Below are 27466 nucleotides of genomic sequence, written 5' to 3'. Positions count from 1 at the left end.
GTCTCCACAGCTTCATCAAACACGCCCACCTCAGCTCTCAGCGCTGCCCCTTTCAGTGGCTTACTAAACTCATTAGGCACCCAGAGGGGCTCGATTTGCCTCCTGTGTGACAGAATAATAAGTAGGTTTGGGGGAAAAGAAGAGTGTTATATTCTTGTACACACACTAGGAAGAAAGCTGAGCTTCCTCTTAGAAGGAGGTGGAGAAAGCTATTGCTTATAGCCATCCCCTCTCCAGCTCAGGTCAGGATGGATGATCTCAGGCTTTGGGGACAGAGAGACATGGGTACAGATGCCAGCTCTGCCTGACTGAGATTGTCAGAGTTTGTGACTGGTAATCACCTCTTAGGATTCCCTGGATGATGCAAATGGTTAACGAGCTCAGCTGCTAACGAAAAGGTTGGATGTTTGAGTCTACCCAGAGGTGCCTCAGAAGAAAGGCCTGGCAATCTACTTCCAAAAAATGAGCCACTGAAAACGTTATGGAGCTCACTTCTACTCTGGCATGCCGCAAAGTCAACTTGACGACAACTGGTTTGGCTTTGGTTTATTCACTTGCCTAATCAGAAATAGGGAGCTCTGGTGGTACAGTGATTAAGCATTCGCCTGATAATGGAAAGGTCTGTGGTTCAAACCCATCAGCCCGCTTTGCAGGAGACAGATGTGGCAATCTGATCCCATAAAGATTTACAGCCTTGGAAACTCTATGGGGCAGTTCTACCCTGTCCTATAGAATCACTATGAGTCAGAATCAACTCAACGGCAGTGGAGTATCAAATACCCAATCTGACAAAAGCCAATAAGGCAGAGAGGGCACAGTATGTGGCAAAAAGTGTGGTCTCAATAAATCTAAACTATTATTGTTGTTTCCAATGGTCAACTTCAATGAGAGGTAAAGGGTTTACTGTTCATTCCATGGCAACTCACGTTTGTATTCCCTGAAGGTCCATGAGGAAGAAGGAGTAAATTCCAGCTGTTTAAGGTGATATTGCATATCCATATATCATTATCAGTGCTTGAGGTCCTAAGGGCAGAAAATATTCATGATGATAATAATGACCATTTCAATGGCTACTATCAGGAGTCTCTGGGTGATGTAAATGATTAAGCGCTCGATTACTAATCAAGGTGTTGGCTGTTCAAACCTACCCAGAGGTGCCTCGAAGACAGGTCTGGTGATCTGCTTCCAAAAGGTCACATCCTTAAAAACTCTATGGAGCAGTTCTACTCTGCACACATCAGGTCACCATAAGTAAGAATGGATTTGATGGCAACTAACAGAACATGAGTAATGATTTCTAAAACAAGACAATATGACAAGAAACTGAAAGACAACTAAGACTGTAATAAATAGCTACTATCTAGTGCCCATTTACCTTGGACCCTGTCCTGAACAGTTCAAATATCTCAATAACATTTTGGAAGGTATTATATTCCCCACTTTACATAAAAGGAAACAGAGAGCCAAAAATGTGCATGCCGTGTTTAAAGGTGCTTGCTAAGGACCCTGACAGGAAACAGCAGCACCCAAAGTGTTTAACTGGTCAAGGTTAAGGGAATCTACAGAAGATGGTGAAGCACTCAAAAACTAACAGCAGTAGAAAGTTGTTTTCACCTCCTGGCCTAAAAAGCATGGGTCAGGAGTAGAGGGGAAGAAAGGTGTTATCACACTCCAACAAGAGTTGGAGCCATAAAAGAGGAGCCACCCAAAAAGACCTGTGGCTATAGCAGAGAGGCAAGGAAGAAATGGGGGAGAGGGATGTATTGGGGTTAAATACCCATATACCAACTTCTCACTCCTCCCAACCTCTGATATCTTGCTGGTGACTTCCTATAGCTGAACCCAACAGGAAACCAGATAACAAGGGAGCCCATATGAGGAAGTCCATAGAAGTCAACCTCCCAGGGCACAATGAAGAGCAGAGGAGGGCAGAATGAAGGGGGGCAAGGTGCAAATGGAGAATTACCAGCATAGTCACCCAGCTTCTAAGTGGGGAACTTAGGAGCTTGTTCAACTTGTTCATCCAACACCAAGCACAGTCTCTACCACCTAGAAGATGTTAGTACAGGTTTATTGAGTAAATAGGTCATCCCTTATTGGATTCCAACTGTGAGTGCAGTGAAGGAAAATTACAGGATGCCATAAAAGAGAGCGACAGGGATGAAATAGATCTGGGTTTGAATCCTGGATCCACTATTTAAACATGTTGTGGCCTTGGTCAATTTTACTCAGCCTTTCCAAGCCTCAGCTTCCTTACCTGTGAAACTGGGAGAACACTTGTCCTTACTGCATATGGTCAGCGTATGAATTATGGGAGATAAAGGATAGAACATGGACAGGCCTTTTCACACTAATTATAAGAACAGGCTTAAGAGAAGGCTGCTGTTGTTGTTGTTAGGTGCCGTCGAGTCAATTCTGACTCACAGCAACCCTATGTTCAACAGAAGGAAACGCTGCCCAGCCCTGCGGCATCCTCACAATTATTGCTGTATTTGGGCCTATTGTTGCAGCCACCGTGTCAATCCATCTTGTTGCGGGTCTTCCTCTTTTTTACCCAGCACGATGTCCTTCTCCAAGGACTGGTCCCTCCTGATAACATGTCCAAAGTAAGTGAGACCAAGTCTTGCCATTCCGGCTTCCTGGGAGCATTCTGACTATACTTCTTCCAAGACAGATTTCTTCGTTCTTCCGGCAGTCCATGGTATATTCCACCTTCTTCACCAACACCATAACTCAAAGGCGCCAATTCTTCTTTCATCTTCCTTATTCATGGTCCAGTTTTCGCGTACATATGAAGCGATTGGAAAAGCCGTTTACTTTTTGATCAGCAGTCAAACGTTGAACCACTGCACCAGTAGGGCTCCTTCTATGTCTACTAGGAAGTACCAAAAGCCACTCTGACCCTGTCCACGGACTAGATTCCTACTTGACCTATTTAATATTTCTTAATTGCTTAGAGGTGAGTTTTCAAGTTGTTTCGCCTCTGCTTGTCTTCTGCCTTTACTTTGAGGGATCTTTGTAGATCACATGAGTTTTTTCCTCCCAATATTATTGTTGCTGTTGTTAGCCGCCTTGGAACCAGCTTCCCACTCATGGCAACCCTACGCACAATGGAATGAAATGCTGCCCAAACCTGCACCATCCCCACAGTCAGTTTCAGATTGGACAGTGATCCATTGTGAACCACAGGGCTTTCTTTGGCTGATTTTCAGAAGTAAATCACCAAGACTCTCTTCCTAGTCTGGAAGTCCCACTGCAACCTGTGCAGCAACATAACAGGCAAGCCTCTGCTGGTGGTGGCTGCACGTGGGGTACACTGGCCAGGAATCAAACTGGGTCCCCTGCATGAAAGGCTAGAATTCTCCCCCTGAACCCCGACTGCCTCTTCTAAGCCCAGTAAGGTCACCTAATTGTTCTTCTTTAACATTATTCTTGAATTCTGAAGTGGAAACATTTCCCAGTTTCTGTCTGCACATTTTGGTCAGCAAAATTTTTCTGCTACATTGGCTCATTTAACTCCTACAAGTCTTTAAAACATGACAGCTTAAATCTGAATGAGGAGATTTTTCATGTCCTCTCTAGGGAAGTTTCCTCATTAACATTTTTTAGTAAGTAATGATGAGTTTTCTCTTATTACAACAGATGGCGGTGGTGTTTTATAGTTATAGAAATCAGTGCTTCATAACCCAACAACATCCAATTCCCTAGCTCTGAAATGATTTGATATTTTGGGGGATGTTTGCTAAGCACAAGTGAAAAATCTCTTTACTATTTAAACCATGCCCCGTGCATAGCACATTGTAGGAGCTCTCAGTAAGTGCTTGTCGAATAACTGAAAGAATGAATGACTCAGCCAAGGAATTAATTTTTTGTTGACATTCTCCACCTTTTTATTAATCAGTGATATATGCTCCATATGAGTACATCGGAGTTGCCTCACTCTTTTTTGTAACAGCTTTAATGAGAGATAATTTACTTATTATATGGTTTGTTCATTTAAACTGTAAAATTCAGCGGTTTTTCAGTATATTCACAGAGTGGTGCAACCATCAATATGCACCTAATTTTAAAATATTTTCGTTATGCCAAAAAGAAGCCCCAGACACTTCAATAATCAACCTCCATTTTCCTCTACCCTCTCAGCCTTAAAAAAAAAAACAAACCCCCGTTACCATCAAGTCAATTCGGACTCCTAGCAACCCTATAAGACAGAGCAGAACTGTCCCATACGGTTTCCAAGACTCAGCTGGTGGATTCGGACTGCCGACCTTTTGGTTAGCTGCCTGAGCTCTTAACCACTGTGCCACCAAGGCTCCCTACTAATCTACTTGCTGTCTCTATAGATTTGCCTATTCTGAACATTACATATAAATGGAATCACACAGTATGTGGTCTTTTGTGTCTACCTCCTTTGACTTGTAATGTTTTCAAGGATCATCCATGTTGTAGCATGTCTCAGTACTTCCTTCTTTTTTTTTTTTTAATTTATATTGAGCTTCAAGTGAACGTTTACAATTCAAGTCAGTCTGTCACATATAAGTTTATATACACCTTACTCCATACTTGCTCTCCCCCTAATGAGTCAGCCCTTCCAGTCTCTCCGTTCGTGACAATTTTGCCAGCTTCCAACTCTCTCTACCCTCCCATCCCCCCTCCAGACAGGAGATGCCAACACAGTCTCAAGTGTCCACCTGATACAAATAGCTCACTCTTTATCAGCATCTCTCTCCTACCCACTGTCCAGTCCCTTTCATGTCTGATGAGTTGTCTTTGGGAATGGTTCCTGTCCTGGGCCAACAGAAGGTTTGGGGACCATGACCACCGGGATTCCTCTAGTCTCAGTCAGACCATTAAGTATGGTCTTTTTGTGAGAATTTGGGGTCTGCATCCCACTGTTCTCCTGCTCCCTCAGGGGTTCTCTGTTGTGCTCCCTGTCAGGGCAGTCATCGGTTATGGCCGGGCACCATCTAGTTCTTCTGGTCTCAGGATGATGTAAGTCTCTGGTTCATGTGGCCCTTTCTGTCTCTTGGGCTCATAGTTATCGTGTGACCTTGGTGTTCTTCATTCTCCTTTGCTCCAGGTGGGTTGAGACCAATTGATGCATCTTAGATTGTTAGCATTTAAGACCCCAGACGCCACATTTCAAAGTGGGATGCAGAATGATTTCATAATAGAATTATTTTGCCAATTGACTTAGAAGTCCCCTTAAACCATGGTCCCCAAACCCCTGCCCTTTCTCCGCTGACCTTTGAAGCATTCAGTTTATCCCGGAAACTTCTTTACTTTTGGTCCAGTCCAGTTGAGCTAACCTTCCATGTATTGAGTATTGTCCTTCCCTTCACTTAAAGTAGTTCTTATCTACTAACTAATCAGTAAAAAACCCTCTCCCTCCCTCCCTCCCTCCCTCCCGCCCTCGTAACCACAAAAGTATGTGTTCTTCTCAGATTATACTATTTCTCAAGATCTTATAATAGTGGTCTTATACAATATTTGTCCTTTTGCCTCTGACTAATTTCGCTCAGCATAATGCCTTCCAGGTTCCTTCATGTTATGGAATGTTTCACAGATTCGTCACTGTTCTTTATCGATGCGTAGTATTCCATTGTGTGAATATACCACAATTTATTTAACCATTCATCCGTTGATGGACATCTTGGTTGCTTCCAGCTTTTTGCTATTGTAAACAGAGCTGCAATAAACATGGGTGTGCATATATCTGTTTGTGTGAAGGCTCTTATTTCTCTACGGTATATTCCTAGGAGTGGGATTTCTGGGTTGTATGGTAGTTCTATTTCTAACTGTTTAAGATAATGCCAGATAGATTTCCAAAGTGGTTGTACCATTTCACATTCCCACCAGCAGTGTATAAGAGTTCCAATCTCTCCGCAACCTCTCCAACGTTTATTATTTTGTGTTTTTTTGATTAATCCCAGCCTTGTATTTTTTTGTTGTTGTTGTTGGAGTGAGATGGAATCTCATCCTAGTTTTAATTTGCATTTCTCTAATCTCTAATGATCGAGAGCGTCTTCTCATGTATCTGTTAGCTGCCTGAATGTCTTCTTTAGTGAAGTGCGTGTTCATATCCTTTGCCCACTTCTTGATTGGGTTGTTTGTCTTTTTGTGGTCGAGTTTTGACAGAATCATATAGATTTTAGAGATCAGGCGCTGGTCGGAGATGTCATAGCTGAAAATTCTTTCCCAGTCTGTAGGTGGTCTTTTTACTCTTTTGGTGAAGTCTTTAGATGAGCGTAGGTGTTTTATTTTTAGGAGTTCCCAGTTATCGGGTTTCTCTTCGTCATTTTTGGTAATGTTTTGTATTCTGTTTATGCCTTGTATTAGGGCTCCTAGGGTTGTCCCAATTTTTTCTTCCATGATCTTTATCGTTTTAGTCTTTATGTTTAGGTCTTTGATCCACTTGGAGTTAGTTTTTGTGCATGGTGTGAGGTATGGGTCCTGTTTCATTTTTTTGCAAATGGATATCCAGTTATGCCAGCACCATTTGTGCAAAAGACTATCTTTTCCCCAATTAACTGACACTGGGCCTTTGTCAAATCTCAGCTGCTCATATGTGGATGGATTTATATCTGGGTTCTCAATTCTGTTCCATTGGTCTATGTGCCTGTTGTTGTACCAGTACCAGGCTGTTTTGACTACTGTGGCTGTATAACAGCTTCTGAAATCAGGTAGAGTGAGGCCTCCCACTTTCTTCTTCTTTTTCAGTAATGCTTTACTTATCCCGGGGCTTCTTTCCCTTCCATATGAAGTTGGTGATTTGTTTCTCCATCACATTAAAAAATGTCATTGGAATTTGGATCGGAAGTGCATTTTATGTATAGACGGCTTTTGGTAGAATAGACATTTTTACTATGTTAAGTCTTCCTATCCATGAGCAAGATATGTTTTTCCACTTAAGTAAGTCCTTTTTAGTTTCTTGTAGTAGTGCTTTGTAGTTTTCTTTGTATGGGTCTTTTACATCTTTGGTAAGATTTATTCCTAAGTATTTTATCCTCTTGGAGGCTACTGTGAATGGTATTGATTTGGTGATTTCCTCTTCGATGTTCTTTTTGTTGATGTAGAGGAATACAAGTGATTTTTGTATGTTTATCTTATAACCTGAGACTCTGCCAAACTCTTCTATTAGTTTCAGTAGTTTTCTGGAGGATTCCTTAGGGTTTTCTGTGTGTAAGATCATGTCATCTGCAAATAGAGATAATTTTACTTCCTCCTTGCCAATCTGGATGCCCTTTATTTCTTTATCTAGCCTAATTGCTCTGGCTAGGACTTCTAGCACAATGTTGAATAAGAGCGGTGATAAAGGGCATCCTTGTCTGGTTCCCGTTCTCAAGGGAAATGCTTTCAGGTTCTCTCCATTTAGAGTGATGTTGGCTGTTGGCTTTGTATAGATGCCCTTTATTATGTTGAGGAATTTTCCTTCAGTTCCTATTTTCGTGAGAGTTTTTATCATAAATGGGTGTTGGACTTTGTCAAATGCCTTTTCTGCATCAATTGATAAGATCATGTGGTTTTTGTCTTTTGTTTTATTTATATGGTGGATTACATTAATGGTTTTTCTAATATTAAACCAGCCTTGCATACCTGGTATAAATCCCACTTGGTCATGGCGGATTATTTTTTTGATATGTTGTTGAATTCTATTGGCTAGAATTTTGTTGAGGATTTTTCCATCTATGTTCATGAGGGATATAGGTCTGTAATTTTCTTTTTTTCTGATGTCTTTACCTGGTTTTGGTATCAGGGAAGTGGTGGCTTCATAGAATGAGTTAGGTAGTATTCCGTCATTTTCTATGCTTTGAAATACCTTTAGTAGTAGTGGTAGTAGTAGTGGTGTTAACTCTTCTCTGAAAGTTTGGTAGAACTCTGCAGTAAAGCCATCCGGGCCAGGGCTTTTTTTTTTGTTGGGAGTTTTTTGATTACCATTTCAATCTCTTTTTTTGTTATGGGTCTATTTAGTTGTTCTACTTCTGATTGTGTTACTTTGGGTGGGCAGTGTTTTTCCAGGAATTCATCCAGTTCTTCTAGGTTTGCAAATTTGTTAGAGGACAATTTTTCATAATAATCTGATATGATTCTTTTCATTTCAGTTGGGTCTGTTGTGATGTGGCCCATCTCGTTTCTTATTCGGGTTATTTGCTTCCTTTCCTGTATTTCTTTAGTCAGTCTGGCCAATGGTTTATTAATTTTGTTAATTTTTTCAAAGAACCAGCTTTAGCTTTGTTAATTCTTTCAATTGTTTTTCTGTTCTCTAATTCATTTAGTTCAGCTCTAATTTTTATTATTTCTTTTCTTCTGGTGCCTGATGGATTCTTTTGTTGCTCACTTTCTATTTGTTCAAGTTGTAGGGACAGATCTCTGATTTTGGCTCTTTCTTCTTTTTGTCTGTGTGCATTTATCGATATAAATTGGCCTCTGAGCACTGCTTTTGCTGTGTCCCAGAGGTTTTGATAGGAAGTATTTTCATTCTCGTTGCATTCTATGAATTTCCTTATTCCCTCCTTGATGTCTTCTATAACCCAGTCTTTTTTCAGGAGGGTATTGTTCAGTTTCCAAGTATTTGATTTCTTTTCCCTAATTTTTCTGTTATTGATTTCCACTTTTATGGCCTTGTGGTCTGAGAAGATGCTTTGTAATATTTCGATGTTTTGGATTCTGCAAAGGTTTATTTTATGACCTAATATGTGGTCTATTCTAGAGAATGTTCCATGTGTGCTAGAAAAAAAAAGTATACTTTGCAGCTGTTGGGTGGAGTGTTCTGTATAAGTCAATGAGGTCAAGTTGGTTGATTGTAGTAACTAGGTCTTCCGTGTCTCTATTGAGCTTCTTACTGGATGTCCTGTCCTTCTCCGAAAGTGGTGTGTTGAAGTCTCCTACTATAATTGTGGAGGTGTCTATCTCACTTTTCAGTTCTGTTAAAATTTGTTTTATGTATCTTGCAGCCCTGTCATTGGGTGCATAAATATTAAATATGGGTATATCTTCCTGGTCAATTGTCCCTTTTACCATTATTAGTGTCCTTCTTTATCCTTTGTGGTGGATTTAACTTTAAAGTCTATTTTGTCAGAAATTAATATTGCTACTCCTCCTCTTTTTTGCTTATTGTTTGCTTGATATATTTTTTTCCATCCTTTGAGTTTTAGTTTGTTTGTGTCTCTAAGTCTAAGGTGTGTCTCTTGTAGGCAGCATATAGACGAATCGTGTTTCTTTATCCCGTCTGAGACTGTCTCTTTATTGGTGCGTTTAGTCCATTTACATTCAGCGTAATTATAGATAAGTACGTGTTTAGTGTTGTCATTTTGATGTCTTTTTGTGTGTGTTGTTGACAATTTCATTTTTCCACTTACTTTTTTGTGCTGAGGCGTTTTTCTTTGTAAATTGTGTGTTCCTCATTTTCACAGTATTTGATTTTATGTTTACTGAGTCATTACGTTTTTCTTGGTTTTTATTTTGAGTTATGGAGTTGTTATACCTCTTTGTGGTTAACTTAATATTTACCGCTATTTTTCTAAGTAAAAACCTAATTTGTGTTGTCCTATATTGCCCTGTATCCCTCTCCATATGGCAGTTCTATGCCACCTGTATTTAGTCCCTCTTTTTGATTATTGTGATCTTTTACGTATTCACTTCAATGATTCCCTGTTTTGAGTGTTTTTTTTTTTCTTAATTAATCTTAATTTGTTTTTGTGATTTCCCTATTTGAGTTGATATCAGGATGCTCTGTTCTGTGACCTTGTGTTGTGCTGGTATCTGATATTATTGGTTTTCTGACCAAACAATTTCCTTTAGAATTTCTTGTAGCTTTGGTTTGGTTTTTGCAAATTCTCAAAGCTTGTGTTTATCTGTAAATATCTTAATTTCGCCTTCATATTTCAGAGAGAGTTCTGCTGGATATATCATCCTTGGCTGGCAGTTTTTCTCCTTCAGTGCTCTGTATATGTCATCCCATTGCCTTCTTGCCTTCATGGTTTAGTCTGAACTTACTCGTATTGATTCTCTCTGTAGGAGACCTTTCTTTTATCCCTGGCTGCTTTTAAAATTTTCTCTTTATCTTTGGTTTTGACAAGTTTGATGATAATATGTCTTGGTGTTTTTCGTTTTAGATCAGTCTTAAATGGGGTTCGATGAGAATCTTGGATAGATATCCTTTCGTCTTTCATGATATCAGGGAGGTTTTCTGCCAGCACATCTTCAACTATTCTCTCTGTATTTTCTGTTATCCCTCCCTGTTCTGGGACTCCAATCACACACAAGTTATCCTTCTTGATAGAGTCCCACATGATTCTCAGGGTTTCTTCATTTTTTTTAATTCTTTTATCCGATTTTTTTTTTCAGCTATATTGGTGTTAATTCCCTGGTCCTCCAGATTTCCCACTCTGCATTCTAATTGCTTGAGTCTGCTCCTCTGACTTCCAATTGCGTTGTCTAATTCTGTAATTTTATTGTTAATGTTTTGGATTTCTGAATGCTGTCTCTCTATGGATTCTTGCAACTTATTAATTTTTCCACTATGTTCTTGAATAATCTTTTTGAGTCCTTTAACTGCTTTATCAGTGTGTTCCTTGGCTTTTTCTGTAGATTGCCTTATTTCATTTCTGAGGTCATCCCTGATGTCTCGAAGCATTCTGTAAATTAGTTTTTTATATTCTGTATCTGGCAATTCCAGGATTGTATCTTCATTTGGGGAAGATTTTGATTCTTTAGTTTGGGAGGTTGTAGAAGCAGTCATGGTCTGCTTCTTTTTGTGGTTTGATATCGACTGCTGTCTCCCAGCCATCACTAAGATATTGTAGTGATTTATTCTATATTTGCTCACTGAGTCTTATCTTGTTTTGTTTTCTTTCAATATATGTAGTTGGGCTACTAGATTGCTCTGTCTTGATTGTTGTAGCCCTTGACTCACTTATGACCTATTACCAGGTGGTTTGGGCCGTTACCAGATATATATGCCTGAGTCCATTCACTATTCTTGAGTAGAATCTGATTTTGGGTCATCAAGTGTGTGATGCAGACTGTCACCTACCCACCACAGAAGTAGTGGTGATAGTTGTGTGCACCAGATTCTAGTAGCAGCTGGGGTGCACACTCCGGGGGGCAGGATGCTGAAGGCTTTCCCCAAGTGGCGATGAGGTAGGTGTGTCTCTATTGCTAAAGCACCTTGGTGGGTGGGCTCTGCAGCTGTACCTTAGGCCCCCAATGCAAGTACGTCTACAGATTGGTAGGTGTCACTCTCCTTAGACCCCTAAGGCAGGAGGCTAGGTGGTCTGGGGGGAGCTCCAGCCCTCAGTTCCCTGTTGTGGGTCAGTGAGGGCTCTGTTCAATATGCAGAGATATCAGACGTGGGAAACTTGTCTTTCCAGTAAATCCACTAAAACAATCGCAGTCAGATCCCTATCAGAAATGCCTTTGCATTATAATAGCCACCTTGTTCCCTGTAGGGATGAAAGCCCGAGACTGTGGATCACATATGCTTGGCTGGAGCTGGTTCTGTGTTTTTAGTCCAATTAGGGAAGGATTTTTGGTCCCTGGGTTTTTTGTGGTTGCTTCCCTCAGGCCAGAAGAATGGGTTAGGAAAAGACCAAAAAAAAAAAAAAAAAGGAAAAGAAAAACCGCAGAGTAGTTCTCCCTCTGACTCAGGAAATTCCAATGTTAATGAAGCCGCCTGGGAAGGGGAGGGGAGGGTTCAGAAAAACAGGAGACAGTAGCACCCCAGAATATAGACAAAGTTACTTATCTTGGTTGGGATGACTGTTTTATCTGAGATTCCTGAGGGGCACGTCACCTGTGTGCGCTGGCTGGGTAGAGATTGCCCCCGAGGGTCAGGCCCGTGTCCCGTGCTTGCACTGTCTCAGAAGCTGCGGTCAGTTCCTCCACTGCCAATCCAAAGCCCAGCGCCAAGGTTCCCCGGCTGGGACGCTCCACTCCTGGCTCCAAAATCAGTCGCTGTCTCCTGGTGACTTCTCCTCCTGTCAGCTGCGTCGCTGCGCTGCCTGTGTGCACTGGCTGGGCTTCCCCCAAGGTCAGTTCAGGGGGCTGGGGCTGCACTCTGTGTTTGCACCATCACAGGATGCCCTGCTCAGCTCCTCTGGGCCCAGTCTAAAGCCCCACGCCAAGGGTCCCCAGCTGGGACACTGCACTCCTGGCTCCAAAACCAGTCGCTGCCTCCCGGCGACTTCTCCTCCCACCAGCCGTGTAGCCGCGCTTCCTGGCATGGACCGGCTGGCCCCCCTCCCAGGGTCAGTTCAGTGGGGTAGGGCTGTGCCCCGTGTTTGCACTGTCACAGGATGCCGTGCTCAGCTCCCCTGCACCCAGTCCAAAGCCCAGCGCCAAGGTTTCCTGACTGGGACGCTGGCTCCAGGCTCCGAAAACAGTTGCTGATTCCCCGTAGTTGTTCGTTCTCAGTCTCTGTCACTCAGGTCAACTCTTTAAATCTGTGTTTGTTGGTCAGGGTTCGTAGACTGTGATGTATGTGATCGATTCATTTGTTCTTCCGAGTCTTTGTTGCAAGAGGGGTCAGATGTAGCATCTACCTAGTCAGCCATCTTGGCCCCGCCTCTACTTCCTTCTTTTTATAGATGAATTATATTCTGTTGTATGGATATACCACATTTTATTTATCCATTCATACATTAATGGACGTTTGTGTTGTTTCTACTTTTTGGCTATTCTGAGTGATATTGCTGTGAATATTCATGTATGAGTTTTCATGTGGACTTTTTTTGAACTTCTTTTATTGAATTTATTCCTAAATATTGTGTTCTTTTTGATGCTTTTGCAAATGGAATTGTTTTCTTAATTATATTTGGCACATTCTTTTTGTTGTTATTGTTGTTGTTGAGAATACACACAGCAAAACATATTCTAATTTGATAGCTTCTACATGTACAATTTAGTGACATTGCTTATGTTCTTCAAGTTGTGCAACAATTCTAAGGCTCCTTTTCTGAGTTGTTCCTCCCCATTAACATAAATTCACCACCCCCTAAGATTCCTAAGTAATCTTTCTAGTTACTGTTATCAGTTTGATCCCATGTAGATAGTTCTAAAAAGAGCATAAATAATACAAAGCATATTTTTTAACACAGACACATAATTACTTATGGCATTTCAACAAACATGCTGACCAGTCATCAAAGGTCTTTTGAATTGATTACGGATGAAACTGTTGAAGCCACCCTTTCTGGAATTCCATCTCTGAATTCAGGCCAATGCAGCACTTCAACCTCTCTCTTTCTTGCTCTGTTATCTCTCAAGGGCAACTTCTCAGTAGACTTCAATAAGAACTGATCGCATCAGTCAAGGTCATTATGTTTAAGCAAATATGTCTTCACTTTGTGAACTCCAAACTCTCACACACCAACTGGGTCCCATCAAACTGGACCTTTCTTTTGGCCAGCTCCTTTTTTTATAGCTAAATATTCCCTGTACCTGGCATGTTTATTGATGTATCACAGATACCCATAGAAGAAGTAGCACAGAAATAGGGACAAACATCTATACCCATCCAACATCAATGAAATGGACACCCAAGGCAGCACACCATGAACATGGCAGCCCAACACAGTTGTATATGGCCATTTAAGAGGTAACTGTTGAAAGCTCAGACGTTGCCCCTCCACGGAAGTTCCCTTTACTCCTATCTGGCCTAAATAAAAAGTAAAACTATTGAGAAGCTTTTATAAAATTTGTTTTATAGCATAAAATTAACACATGTCTATTATAACAAAATAAATAATAAAACATATAAAACCAAACCCAGTGCCGTCAAGTTGATTTTGACTCATAGCAACCCCATAGGGTTTCCAAGGCTGTAAATCTCTATGGAAGGAGCCTGTTTCATCTTTCTCCCATGAAACCACTGGTGGTTTTGAAACACCGACCTTTTGGTTAGCAGTTGATAGCTTTATCCACTGCACCACCAGGACTCCTATAATAAAACACATATAAAATTAAAATTCATCTACCCTTGGCTTCTCCCCTTCTCCCTGTGATGTTGTGTTCATTGCCATCTAGTTGGCTCCAGCACATGGCAACTCCATGTACAACAAAACCCAACTGCCTGGTCCTGTACCAATTTCACAGTCGTCGGTTGGCTTAAGTCCACTGACGCAGCCACTGTGTATTCTGAGTGCCTTCCCAACTGGGGGCTCATCTTCTAGCACTACAAGACGGTGTTCTGTTGTGTTCATAGGGTTTTCACTGGCTAATTTTCAGAAGTAGATCACCACGACTTTCTTCCTTGTCTATCTTAGTCTGGAAGCTCCAGACTGTCTGAAATCTGTCCACCATGAGTGACTCTGCCAATATTTGAAATACCAGTTACATTGCTTCCAGCATTATAGCAACACACCAGCCACTGCAGTATGACAAACTGACAGAAAAGTGGTGGACTAGCCTCCATACTCAATTCAAATGGTCACCAAGATCACCATTACCAACAGCTTGGGATTACCCTTTGATATATTTCCTATGCATACATGTTTCTTTTCCTTTTTATGTAACTAGACTATATACATTTCCTGCAACTTGCTTTGCTCAGTTTACAGAAAGTTGTGGACATCTGTAATGGTTAAGGTTGTGTGTCAACTTGGCTAGGCCATGATTCTCAGTGGTTTGACAGTTACGGTGTAATTTGGCAGCTATGTAATGATGCAATCCCTTCCATAATGAGATCCGATATAGTGTAATCACCTCCGTGATGAGATCTGCTGTGAGCAGTCAGTCAGTTGAAAGGGAGTTTTCTTGGCGGTGTGGCCTGCATCCAATATATGTGGATTTTATGGCAAAGCTCTCTGGCTTTTGCTCACTCTGGATCCTCATCTGACCCCTGGTTCTTGAGACTTGACCTAGCAGCTCACCTACCGATCTTGGGATTCATCAGTCTCTGCAGCCTGTGAGCCAGAGGCCTGATGTCTGACCTGCCAATCTTGGGTTTGCCAATCCCTGTAGTTATGTGAGTCAGGAGAAACCTCCAGCCTGATCCATGGACTTGGGACTTTCTAGACTCTACAACTGCATTTGCCATTTCTTTGACATAAATCTCTCTCTATATAGTATCTACCAAACGGTAGAGCCAGATAGTGTCAGCTTGGTTGGCCAAGGACCTCACTTTACTTGCAGGTCATCTAGGTTGTTTCCATCTTTTTGCTATTGTGAACATTGCTGCAATGAACATGGGTGTACATATATCTGTTCGTGTGACAACTCTTATCTCTCTAGGATATATTTCTAGGAGTGGGATTGCTGGATCATATGGTATTTCTATTTCTAGCAACATATTGTCTTCCAAATGGCTGTATCATTTTGCATTCCCAACAGCAGTGCATAAGAGTTCTGATCTCCTCGCAGCCTCTCCAACATTTGTTAATTTCTGTTTTATTGATTGGTGCCAGTAATGCCAGGGTGAGATGGTATCTCATTGTGGTTTTGATTTACATTCCTTTGATGGCTAGAAATCGTGAGCATTTCCTCTTGTGTCTCTTGGCTGCTTGAATGTCTACTTTGGTGAAGTGTCTGTTCATTTCCTTTGCCTATTTTTTAATTGGATTATTTGTCTTTTTGTTGTAGAGGTGTTCGATTTTCTTGTAGATTTTAGAGATTAGACCTTTGTCTGATTTGTAATAGCCAAAATTTTTTTCAGAGTATATAGGTTCTCTTTTTACCCTTTTGATGAAATCTTTTGATGAGCATAAGTGTTTAATTTTTAAAAGATTCCAGTTATCTGGCTTATCTTCTGGAGTTTGTGTGTTTTTGGTTATGGTTTGTATCATGTTAATGCCATGTTATTAGGGCCTCTAGCGTTGACTCTATTTTTTTTCTATGAACTTTATAGTTTGGGGCTTTATATTTAGGTTTTTGATCCATTTTGAACTAGTTTTTGTATATAGTGTGAGGTATGGGTCTGCTTTCATTTCTTTTACAGATAAACATCTAATTTTGCCAGCATCATTTGTTAAACAAGACTGTCTTTTCCCCATTTGATAGACTTGGGGCCCTTGTCTAAGATCAAGTGACCATAGATGGATGGATTTACATCTGGGTTCTCAATTCTGCTCCATTGGTCAATGTATCTGTCATTGTGCAAGTACCAGGCTGTTTTGACTACAGTAGCTGCATAGTAGGCTCTGAGGTCAAGTAGCGTGAGCCTTCCTACTTTATTCTTCAATAGTGCTTTACTTAACCGGGGCTTCTTCCCTTTCTGTATAAAATTAATGATTAGTTTTACCATCTCTTAAAGAATGTTGTTAGTATTTGGATCAGGATTGCATTGTATTCGTAAATTACTTCGGGTAGAATTGTCATTTTCACAATGTTGAGTCTACCTATCCACGAGCATGGTCCCACCCAGTGCCATCGAGTCGATTCTGACTCATAGCGACCCTATAGGACAGAGTAGAACTGCCCCGTAGAGTTTCCAAGGAGCGCCTGGCAGATTCGAACTGCCGACCTTCTGGTTAGCAGCCGTAGCACTTAACCACTACGCCACCAGGGTTTCCATGAGCATGGTATGTTTTTCCATTTATATAGATCTCTTTTGGTTTCTTGCAGTAGTGTTTTGTAGTTTTCTTTGTATAGATCTTTTACATCTCTGGTTAGATTTATTCCTAAAGTATTTCATTTTTTTAGGGGCTATTTTTTTTTTTTTATTATAAATGGTATTGTTTTCCTGATTTCCTTCTCATCATTCTCTTTATTGGTGTATAGAAATCCAACTGATTTTTTTTTTTTTTTTTTTTTTTTTTTTTTTTTTTGTATCCTGCTACTCTGTTGAATCTTTCTATTAGTTCCAGTAGTTTTCTCATGGAATCTTTTGTTCTATGTATAGTAACAGATCATCTGCAAATAAGGACAGTTTAACTTCTTCATTACAAATTTGGATGCCCTTTATTTCTTTTTCTTGGCTTACTGCTCTAGCTAGGACTTCCAGCACAATGTTAAATGGGAGCGGTGATAAAGGGCATCCTTGTCTTGTTCCTGTTCTCAAGGGGAATGTTTTTAATCTCTCTCCATTAAGAATGATGCTGGCCATTGGTTTTGCATAGATGCCTTTTATTATGTTGAGAAATTTTCCTTCTATGCCTATTTTATTGAGAGTTTTATCAGGAATGGGTGTTGGACTTTGTTGAATGCCTTTTTCGCATCAATTGAGATGATCATGTGGTTCTTTTATTTCCTTTTATTATTTGTGGTAGATTACGTTGATTGATTCTCTAATGTTGAACCATCCTTGCATACCTTTTATGAACCCTACTTGGTTGTGGTGTACTATTTTTTCAATATGATGCTTAATTCTATTAGCTAGAATTTTGTTGAAAATTTTTGCATCTATATTCATGAGAGGCATTGGTCTGTAATTTTCTTTTTTTGTGGTGTCTTTGCCTGGTTTTGGTATCAGGGTTATACTGGCTTCATAGGATGAATTCAGAAGTACCCTTCCTTTTCTATGTTCTGAAATAGCGTGAGTGGTACTGGTATAAGTTCTTCTCTGAAAGGTAGAATTCTGTAATGAAGCTATGTGGGCCAGGGCTTCATTTTGTTGGAAATTTTTTTTTATTACCTTTTCAATCTCTTTTGCTATGGGTCTGTTCAGATTTTCAACATCACTTTGTATTAGTTTGGGTAGGTTGTGGGTTTCTAGAAATTTGTCTGTTTCCTCTAAGGTTTTCAAATTTGTTGGAGCAAAGTTTTTCATAATACTGTGTCATGATCCTTTTATTTTAGTTGAGTCTGTTGTAATGTCCCCCATTTCACTTCTTATTTGGGTTATTTGGGTCCTCTCCTGTTTTTCTTTTGTCAGTTTGTCCAGTGGTTTGTCAATTTTGTTGATCCTTTCAAAGAACCAACTTTTGGTTTTGTTGATTCTTTCTACTGTTTTTCTATTCTGTATTTCATTTATTTCTGCTCTGACCTTTATTATTTCCTTTCTTCTGGTGGCTGTGGGCCTTTTTTGCTGTTCTCTTTCTATTGATTTGAGTGGTGTAGCTAACGTCTTGATTTTGTCCCTTTCTTCTTTTTTGATGTGTGCATCTATTGCTATAAATTGACCTCTTAGGGCTGCCTTTGCTGTGTCCTAAAGCTTTTGGTATGATATGTTTTCATTCTCATTTGATTCTAGGGATTTTTTTTTTATTCTGTCTCTGATTTCTTCAATCATCCAGTGGTTTTTAAGCAGGGCACTATTCAGTTTCCATGTAATTGGTGTCTTTTCCTTGCTCTTCCTGTAGTTAATTTCTACCTTGATAGCGTTGTTGTCAGAGAAGATACTTTGCATTATCTCAATGCTTTGGGTTTTTTTGAGGGTTGCTCTATGGCTTAAGATGTGTCCTATTCTGGAGAATGGTCTACGTGCATTGGAACAGAAAGTGTATTTTGCAGCTGCTGGGTGAAGAATTCTTACATGTGTCTATGAGGTCCAGTTGCCTGATTGTGCTCTTTGGCTTTTCTGTATCGTTGTTGAGTTTCTGTCTAGATGTTCTGTCTTTTACCAAAGTCTTGTGTTGAATCTCCTACTACTATTATAGAACTGTAAATTTCTCTTTGCAGTGCTGCTAGAGTTTGTTTTATGTATTATGAGCTCTGTTATTGGGTGTGTAGATGTTTATTATGGTTATGCCTTCATGATAAAAAAAAAATCACCCCTTTAATCATTATATAGTGCCCTTCTTTGTCTGTTTTAAACTCTATTTTATCTGAGATTAGTGTTGTCACACCTGTTCTTTTTTTGGTAGCTGTTTGCTTGATATATACATTTTTTCCATCCTTTGATTTTTAATAAATTTATGTCTTTATTTCTAAGGTATGTCTCTTGTAGGCAGCATATTGATGAATTCTTTTTTTTATCCATTCTGTCACTCTCTGTCTCATTATGGGTGCATTTAGGCCATTTACATTCAGTGTAGTTGTTGATAGACATTAGTTTATTGCTGTCATTTTGTAGGGCTTTTTTTGTGGTGCTAACATTTTCTGTGTCCTTTTACTCTCTTGTGCTGAATTCCTTTTGTTTGTGGATTTTTTTTTCATTTCTTGTTTTTGTAGATTTTGTTTTTACTGAGACTTTATGTTTTTCTTCATTATTTTGATGAGTAGGTTTGCTAACTTTCTTTGTGGTTACCTTGAAATTTACCTTTATCTTCCTATATTTGAACCAGTCTATTATTACTTGCTATTACCTTGCCTTCCTCTGCATTAGAAAGTTCTATACCTATACCGTTTATTCCCTCTTTTATTGTTCTGATGGTCTCATCATTTACAGATTAACCTCTCTGGTTCCCTGTTGTAATTCTTTTGGTTTTGGATACTCCTTGAGAGTTCATTTCCTAGGCTGTCATCTGGCTGATACAATCTCACATCCTAGTTTCAGGCTGTGGTCTGATGTTATTTGTTCTCATACCAAAATAATAAAAAAAAAAAAACTCCCTTTAATAATTCTTGTAAGTTTGGCTTGGTTTTTACATATTCCCTTAATTTTTGTTTATCTAGCAATGTCTTAATTTCACCGTGATATTTGAACAAAAGTCTTGCAAGATATATTATTCCTGGTTGGCAATTTTTTTTTCTTTCAAGTTTTTGTATATGTCATTCCCTTGCCTTCTTGCCCTCATGGTTTCTGCTAAATAATCAGAGCTTAGTCTTATTGTCTCTCCTCCGTACATGACTTTTCATTTTTCTTGAGCTACTCTAAGGATTCTTTCTTTGTCTTTGGTTTTAGCGAATGTGATTATGATATGCCTCAGTGATTTTCTTTGGGGTCTATCTTCTATCAGGGTCATTGAGCTTCTTGGGTGGTCAGGTTTTCATCATTCATGACATTAGAGAAGTTTTCTGTCAGCAATTCTTCAACGATTCTCTCTGTGTTTTCGGTTTTCTCCCTTCTTCTGGAGCTCTGATCCCTTGAAAATTTTGCTTTTGATTGTATCCCACAGAATTCTCAGGATTCCTTCATTCTCTTTTCTGATTTTTCCTCAGAGTTGTATTCAAGTGCTTGTCTTTGATCTCACTGATCCTGTCTTCCATCATTTCAAACCTGCTCATCAGCCTTTCTATGACACTGTGCATTTCTGAAATCTTGTTTATCTTTTGAATGGTTTCTGATTGTGAATTTATTTTGGCATTTTGTTCTTGTATTATTTTTCTGAATTCTTCCATGTTATTGTCTGTATTTTCCATGGATTCGTCTGCCTTTTCCATGAATTTATCCATTTTTTCCTCATTTTTGTCTACTTTTTGCTTCAACTTTTCTATAGCTCTGAATATTAGATATTTGAATTCCTGGCAGGTAGTTCTAGTGCCTTTTATTCTACTGGAAAGTCTTCTGCTGTTTTATTTTGAATGCCTACTGGAACCATCCTGTCCTTTTTTTTTTTTTTTTTATGTTTTGATATTGTCTGCTGTCTTTGGGACATTCAGTAGTTATTTTCTTCATTTCTTGATTGTAGATTTGTATGTTTCATCCTGCTTTTTTGTTTTATTTGGTTATGTCTGAGCAGGAGGGCTGTGTGTTCTTTGTTGTTTGCTCATCTGTGGGCATGATACTTTTCTCCTCCTTGCCCAAAGGGTAGGGCCAGTCACTCACTATAGTGCAGCATGGCAGGTCCAGCTGAAGGGTAGGGGCTGGGATGGATTGTTTAGGACATGTACTAGGGCCAACAGGGAGGGCCAGGAATCAGTACTGGGCAGGTTCCAGTAGGCTGCCTGTGGTGCTCTGGAGTGAGATGTTAAGTGTATGGTGCAGGTAGGCAGGAAGGAGGAGGAAGGTTGTGATGTGTGGAGCTAAGATGGGTATGGGAAAGAGGAAAGAGGTGAGAGCAAAACAGGAGCCAAAAGCAAACAAACAAACAAACAAAAAAGAGTGCTAAGGGAACTTACCATTGGAGTGGAGAGATGAGAAACCAAGAAATGGAGAAAAATGGAAAGGAAAGGAAAGAAAGAAAAAGGTAAAAAGAAAAAAATTAATAAATAAAAATTAGCAAAAAATAGCAAACCAAATCCCCCAGAGATCCACTGGTGTGGCCGTGAAGACTGGGGAAGTGGCTCCCAGGCCACGCAGTACAGCTTGGCTAGAAGGGGTAGTGATGTCACACAGAGCCTGGTATTCAGGAGACAGGAAAAGAAGGTAACTACAGGAGACAAGAAACTGAGGAGTGAAGAAAGGCAAAAAGGAAAAAGAGAGGAAAGAAAAATGCCCCCTCCCATGGATCCTAGTGATGTAGCTACGCAGGTTGGGGGAGTGGTTCCAAAGCTGCACAGTACAGCCTGGCTAGAAACGGCTCCCAAGCCTCTAAAAGAAAAAGAAAACAAACACAAAAAAGAAAAAAGAAACAAAACAAAAAGCCCTGGGGATCCCACCAGCACAGTGGCAAGGGCTGGGGAAGCAGTTCCCCAGTGGGGCAGCTTCACGGTCTTTCAGGAAGAAGCAAAGATGGTACACAGAGCCAGGTGTTCAAGAAAAAAGATGGGGAGGTGGTGAGGGGCATGGAAGAAATCAAAAGAGGCAGAAAAAAGCAACACCAGCAACAAAAAAATGGCCCTCAGGGAGCCGGCCAGTGTGGGCGGAGTGAGTCCAAGCAGCACGGACTCACATTTCCTGGCTGGCAGAGTGACTGCCACCAGCTATGAAGCCGCAGAGGTCAAGCAGGGAGGGAAAGGATGGGGCATGAGAAAGCGTATGTCACTGGTTACTGGGTGTTCTGTCTCCTGCCGGGAGCTCCATGAAGCTGCTTTCCCATATTCCCTGTCTGCTGATCTCTGAGAAGAGTCCAAGATGGTGAATCCATGCTGCGTTAGCTGATGGGGGACCTTGGCACATCTCTCCTCACTCTCTGTTCTCTGTCAGTTTCTTATTCCATTCATTGCTTGGCTGAGTTCCTTATGTCTTCATTTGAGGTTAAGTGTTCCAGGGCTGATGTTCGTCTCTGTTTTACTTAGTTTTTTGGGTCTTTGCTGCAGAGGGACAGTGTGGTGCTTCTATCTATAGTGCCATGTTGGCTCCTGGTACCCTGTGCATTTATCTTTGTACACTTCTTTGTAGGATAAATTTCTAGGAGTGGAATTGCTGGGTTAAAGGGTAGGCACCTTTTTTTTTTATTTTGATTGGTATTGCTAACTGCCTCTACAAAATGATTGCGCCAGTTTATACTCTCAGAAGCTCTTTTAATTAGCAATGTTTCCTTAAAATGAAAGTGGGAAAGATGAGGAATGTAAACAATGGACATCGACCAAGAAGGTAGAGCAAAGGAGCCATAGAAACAATGGTAAAGTGGCTTAACTATCTTGCTTCTGGCAGGGCCTGCTGAGTCTGATGCCCGGTAGGAGAGAACTGAAAGAAGTAACTGCTGATTAATAAACACCTCTCAGCAAGTCAGGACTGGAGAAGCTGGTTTCTCAGTAATAGATACTCATTAAAAAAATAAAAAGAGGGCTTAAAGGGAGAACATCTTCTAATCTACCTATCTGGTTTTATTTGAGGGTCTCTGAACCTCACTCCAGGAGATGAGAGGCCTTTTGGACAGGCTTTCTTTCAAAATCAACAAGCACAAAATGTTTGAGTGGTGGTAATTTAATTCTAACACCCCTTAGAATTCCCAGAAGAAACAAGATCCAGGACAATAGATGATTGAGTAATTCAGGCAAAATGGGGTTAGGGGGCTGACGTCAATAAATTGGCTCTTTCTGTCCTTCCCTAGATATATTAATAAAAATCTCATGAAACATCTTAACCCTATGCTTGTCAAGCTCTGAAGCAATCCATTACTATTCCCCTGCTTGGATTGTTTAAGAGCAGAACAAATCCAAAGATAAAATCCCATAAGTACCATCGCCTGCTGCCAAGAAACTTTCTTCTTGAAAAGTAGGAATAAAATTAAGTTCGCAAAGGGGGAAAAAAAAAGCCAGAAGTAAGAAGCTGCTGCTATTTTCTCAAAAGGGTCATCTTCAATATGTGGAAAAACTAGCAAATCCATGTACATTCCCTTCTCTCTTGCCTAACATCACAGTCGGCCAGGTACACCCCTCTTTTGAGAACAATGCTCTATCTAGTCCTTTATCTCCCTGTCCCCTCAGTCGTCTGCACCAGCCTGATAAATTACCTGTCACAATCCTAGAAATGAGAAATATCTAGGAGATATTTTCCTCTCAGGCCAGGTCAGGCTCCCCCTCAGGCAATCCGTGCCCCCTGCCTTCCCAAGTCCTCTGGTCTGGCCCAGTTTGGCTTGAATTGCTCCAACAGATGAGGTCTCTTTTTGAAGACTCTGAACTAGGAGCTGGGAGAGATGTGGAATAAAAAACAAAAAACTAAACTTGCCATCGAGTCGCTTCCGACTCATGGCGACCCTATTGGACAGAGTAGAACTGCCCCATAGGGTTTCCAAGGAGCACCTGGTGGACTCAAACTGCCGACCTCTTGGTTAGCAGTCATAGTTCTTAACCACTATGCCACCAAGCTTTCCAAGAAGTGGAATAAGGTGTGAGAATAACCGTCCACTCTCCCTAGCTACTTATCATCTACCTGCAGAGAAACAGGCTAAGCAACCAATACTTAAGCCCCAGTGTGGTAAGTCTAGAGCCCTGATGACGAAGTGGTTAAAGCAATAGGCTGCTAACCCAAAGGCCATCAGTTTGAAACCATCAGTGGCTCCTGGGAGAAAGATGTGGCAGCCTGCTTCCGTAGACATTTTCAGCCTCAGAAACCCTATGGGGCCACTATGAGCCAGAATTGACTGGACAGCTGCGGGTTTGGGTGAGTGGTAAGTGGTGGGCCCATGTGTGTCAGAGTACATAGAACTGTGCTCCCTCGGGTTTTCAGTGGATGATTTTTTGGAAGTGGAAGAAAGCAAGGACTTTCTTCTGAGGTGCCTTTGGATTGATTCAAACTAGACGTCCGACCTCCCCCTCAGCAGTTAAGAGCACTAACCATTTGCACCACCAGGGTCACCATAGTGTTGCCGTGAGTTGGAGTCAGCTCGATGGCAACTGCTACAACGTGGCTGGAGCCCTGGTAGCACAGTGGTTAAAGCGCTTGGCTGCTAACCAAAATGGTGGTGGTTCGAACCCACCGGCTACTCTACAGGAGAAAAATGGGACAGTCTGCTTCTGTAAAAAGTACAGCCTTGGAAAGCCTATGGGGCAGTTCTACTCTGCCCTGTAAGGTAGCTCTGAATTGGAATGGACTGATTATTATTATTTTTGGCTATGGCATGCTGTTGTAGCAGGTGGCTTTGTAGGGTGATGAGGTAACAGAGATGGTAGATTAAGGAGGTATAAAAGTACAGTTGTCCTCAGTATTATTTATCCTTAATTAAATTTTTAAATCCTCATATCGCAGCACAAAAATAATAATTCCTTCAGAGGAGATGGTGAGAATAGGGTTGACAGATTTAGCAAATAAAAATACAAGACACCCAGTTAAATTTGAATTTCAGGTAACCAATATGTATGTCCTGTGCTTATACTAAATACTTTATACTTATACATTGATACTAATATGTCTACTGCCATGAATGAATAGCTGAGGATGAGAAGGGAAGTGGCAGGTGGGAGATGCTGGAAGCTGGGGAGCAAAGGCAAGGTCAAGGTCAAGTGGAGGGAATATTTTCCTTCCTAGCTGTACCAATTCTTACCTAAAAATCATTCTAGCTGCTGTGTAGACTATAGAGAAGCCAGGATGGTTTCTAAAATCAAGACATTTGTTAGATAGTCGATGTAAAAAAGGCCTTGACGTGATGCTGAATCAAGCTGAGCTACTGCCCCCTGCCTTCTTACATTCCTTTCTCTAAGAACAAGATCAATGACAGAGCCAAGGGCTGGGCAATGACCACTGCAAATGGGGACGAAGCAACCACAGTTGTGGGAGAAACAGGCCAAGAGGGCAGAAGTCAAGGAGATTGGTGGCTGCACATGAGACACCTTGGGGAGCTCTTCAAAGTACAATGCAAGGCTATACCCATACAGATACCTATTTAATTGTTCTTGGGTGGGATTTTTTATTAAGCTCCCTTGGAGATTCTAACGTGCAACAAGGGCTAACAACCACTGATGGGGCCATTGCAACCTGACGCCACAAAAGAGCAGGTAGTCACACATCCATCCATCACACAGTTCTTAAGTATTTTTACTGCCCAGCACGTAGAAAGTATTCAGTGAGTGTTACATTTAATTGTTATTATAGTGAGGAAAGTTGAAGGCCTTTGCCCTAGCGAGTGATATGATCATCTCTATGCTTTTGAATTGTGGATGGGGAGAGAACCTGGTGAAAGGGAGAACGGTTAGGGCAGTGGTGCTCAATCTTTGCTGTGCATCAGAATTACCTGGCTGTTGTTGTTGTTGTTAGGTGCCGTCCAGTTGGTTCCAACTCGTAGCAACCGTATGTACAACAGAGTGAAACACTGCCCTGACCTGTGCCATCCTCACAATTGTTGTTATGTTTGAGCCCATTGTTGCAGTCACCATGTCAATCCTTCTCTTTGAGGGTCTTCCTCTTTTTCACTGACCATCTACTTTACCAAGTATGATGCCAAGGGACTGATCTGTCCTGATAACATGGCCAAAGTATGTGAGGCAAAATCTTGCTATCCTCACTTTCAAGGAGCACTCTGGCTGTATTTCTTCCAAGACAGACTTGTTTGTTTTTCTGTCAGTCCATGGTATGTTCAATATGCTTCACCAACACCATGATTCAAAGTATCAATTCTTCATTGGTTTTCCTTATTCATTGTCCAGCTTTTGCATACCTACGAGGTTATTGAAAATATGGCTTGGGTCAGGCATACCTTAGTCCTCAACGTGATTTCTTTGCTTTTTAACACTTTTCAGAGGTCTTTGGAAACCCTGGTGAAGTAGTGATTAAGTGCTGTGGCTGCCAACCAAAGGGTCGGCAGTTCGAATCTGCCAGGCGCTCCTTGGAAACTCTAGGGGACAGTTCTACTCTGTCCTATGGGGTTGCTATGAGTCAGAATCGACTCGACGGCACTGGGTTTGGTTTTGGTTTTTTAAGAGGTCTTTTGCAGCAGATTTGCCCAATACGACATATCGTTTGATTTTCTGACTGCTGCTTCCATGGGCGTTGATTGTGGATTCAAGTAAGACGAAATCCTTGACAACGTCAATCTTTTCTCCATTTATTATGATTTTGCTTACGGGTCCAGTTGTGAGGATTTTTGTTTTCTTTATGTTTAGGTGTAATCCAAACTGAAGTCTGCAGTCTTTGATCTTCATCACTAAGTGCTTCAAGTCCCCTTCATTTTCAGCAAGTAAGGTTGTGTCATCTGCATATCACAGGTTGTTAATGAGTCCACTAATCCTGATGCCACATTCTTTTTATACAGTCTGGTTTCTCAGATTATTTGCTCAGCACACAGGTTGAATAAGTATGGTGAAAAGATGTAACCCCGGTGCACATCTTTTTTGATTTTAAGTCTTGCAGTATCCTTTTGTTCTGGTCCAACAACAATCTCTTGGTCTATGTAAAGGTTCCACGTGATCACAATTAAGTGTTCCAGAATTCCCATTCTTTGTAATGTTATCCATAGCGTGTTAAGATCCACACAGTTGAATGCCTTTGGATAGTCAATAGAACACAGGTAAACATCTTTCTGTTATTCTCTGCTTTCAGCCAAGATCTATCTGACATCAGCAATACTGTCCCTCATTTCACGTCCTCTTCTGAGTCTGGCAGAATCACCTAAAGGGCTTGTTAAAGCACAGATTGCTGGACTCCATCCCTATAGTTTTTGATTCTGAAGGTCTTGGGTGGGGCATGACAATTTGCTTTTCTAACAAGTTCCCAGGTGAAGCTGCTGGTCTGAAGATCACATTTTGAGACCATCCCCCACCCACTACATTAGCATTTACTATAGCCAATGGTCTGGTGAGAGGTAATGAAGGCCTGATCCAAGTCAAAGGTCTTGGAGAGAAAGGAACAAGGTGAGAGATGCTGTGAAGGTTGGTACAGTAGGGGTATTGCAATTGATTGGTGAGGAAGAGAGTTGGGGGAAGGGCAAAGGAAGGGAAGAAGTCCATGACCATGCTGAGGTTCAGACATGGTTATGTTGCCCAAGATGAGGAGCAGCACCTTTTTCAAGGTACTTATTTTAGCTCCTCTGCTAACAGCAAACAAGATTCTTCGTTTTCTCTGCATAGGTTTTTAGTTTTTTTTCCACTACTGAATAGTACAATAAGTTCTACTGCCTTACTTGTTTTATCAAATAAAAGAATGCCTGCCAATATCTGTTAGGTTAATATTGTAGCTCAAGTTCAGGAAATCTTGTAGTGGTTATTTCTAACTTGTTCTGGAATCCTTACTTAAGGTAATCGGTTCCTGAACCAACCCATATTTGAAGTTGAATCACAGGAGCACAAGCTTATCAAGGTTATTATGCCTGCAAAATAATTTATAGCAGTCACAGACCGGGGGTACATCCTCTGATATTAAAATTATTTCAGTAGTGTGTAGACTCAAAGG

The sequence above is a fragment of the Elephas maximus genome, chromosome 7 (genome assembly GCF_024166365.1).
Source record: "Elephas maximus indicus isolate mEleMax1 chromosome 7, mEleMax1 primary haplotype, whole genome shotgun sequence".
NCBI classification, from domain to species: Eukaryota; Metazoa; Chordata; class Mammalia; order Proboscidea; family Elephantidae; genus Elephas; species Elephas maximus.
Note: the sequence above shows the minus strand (reverse complement) of the source record.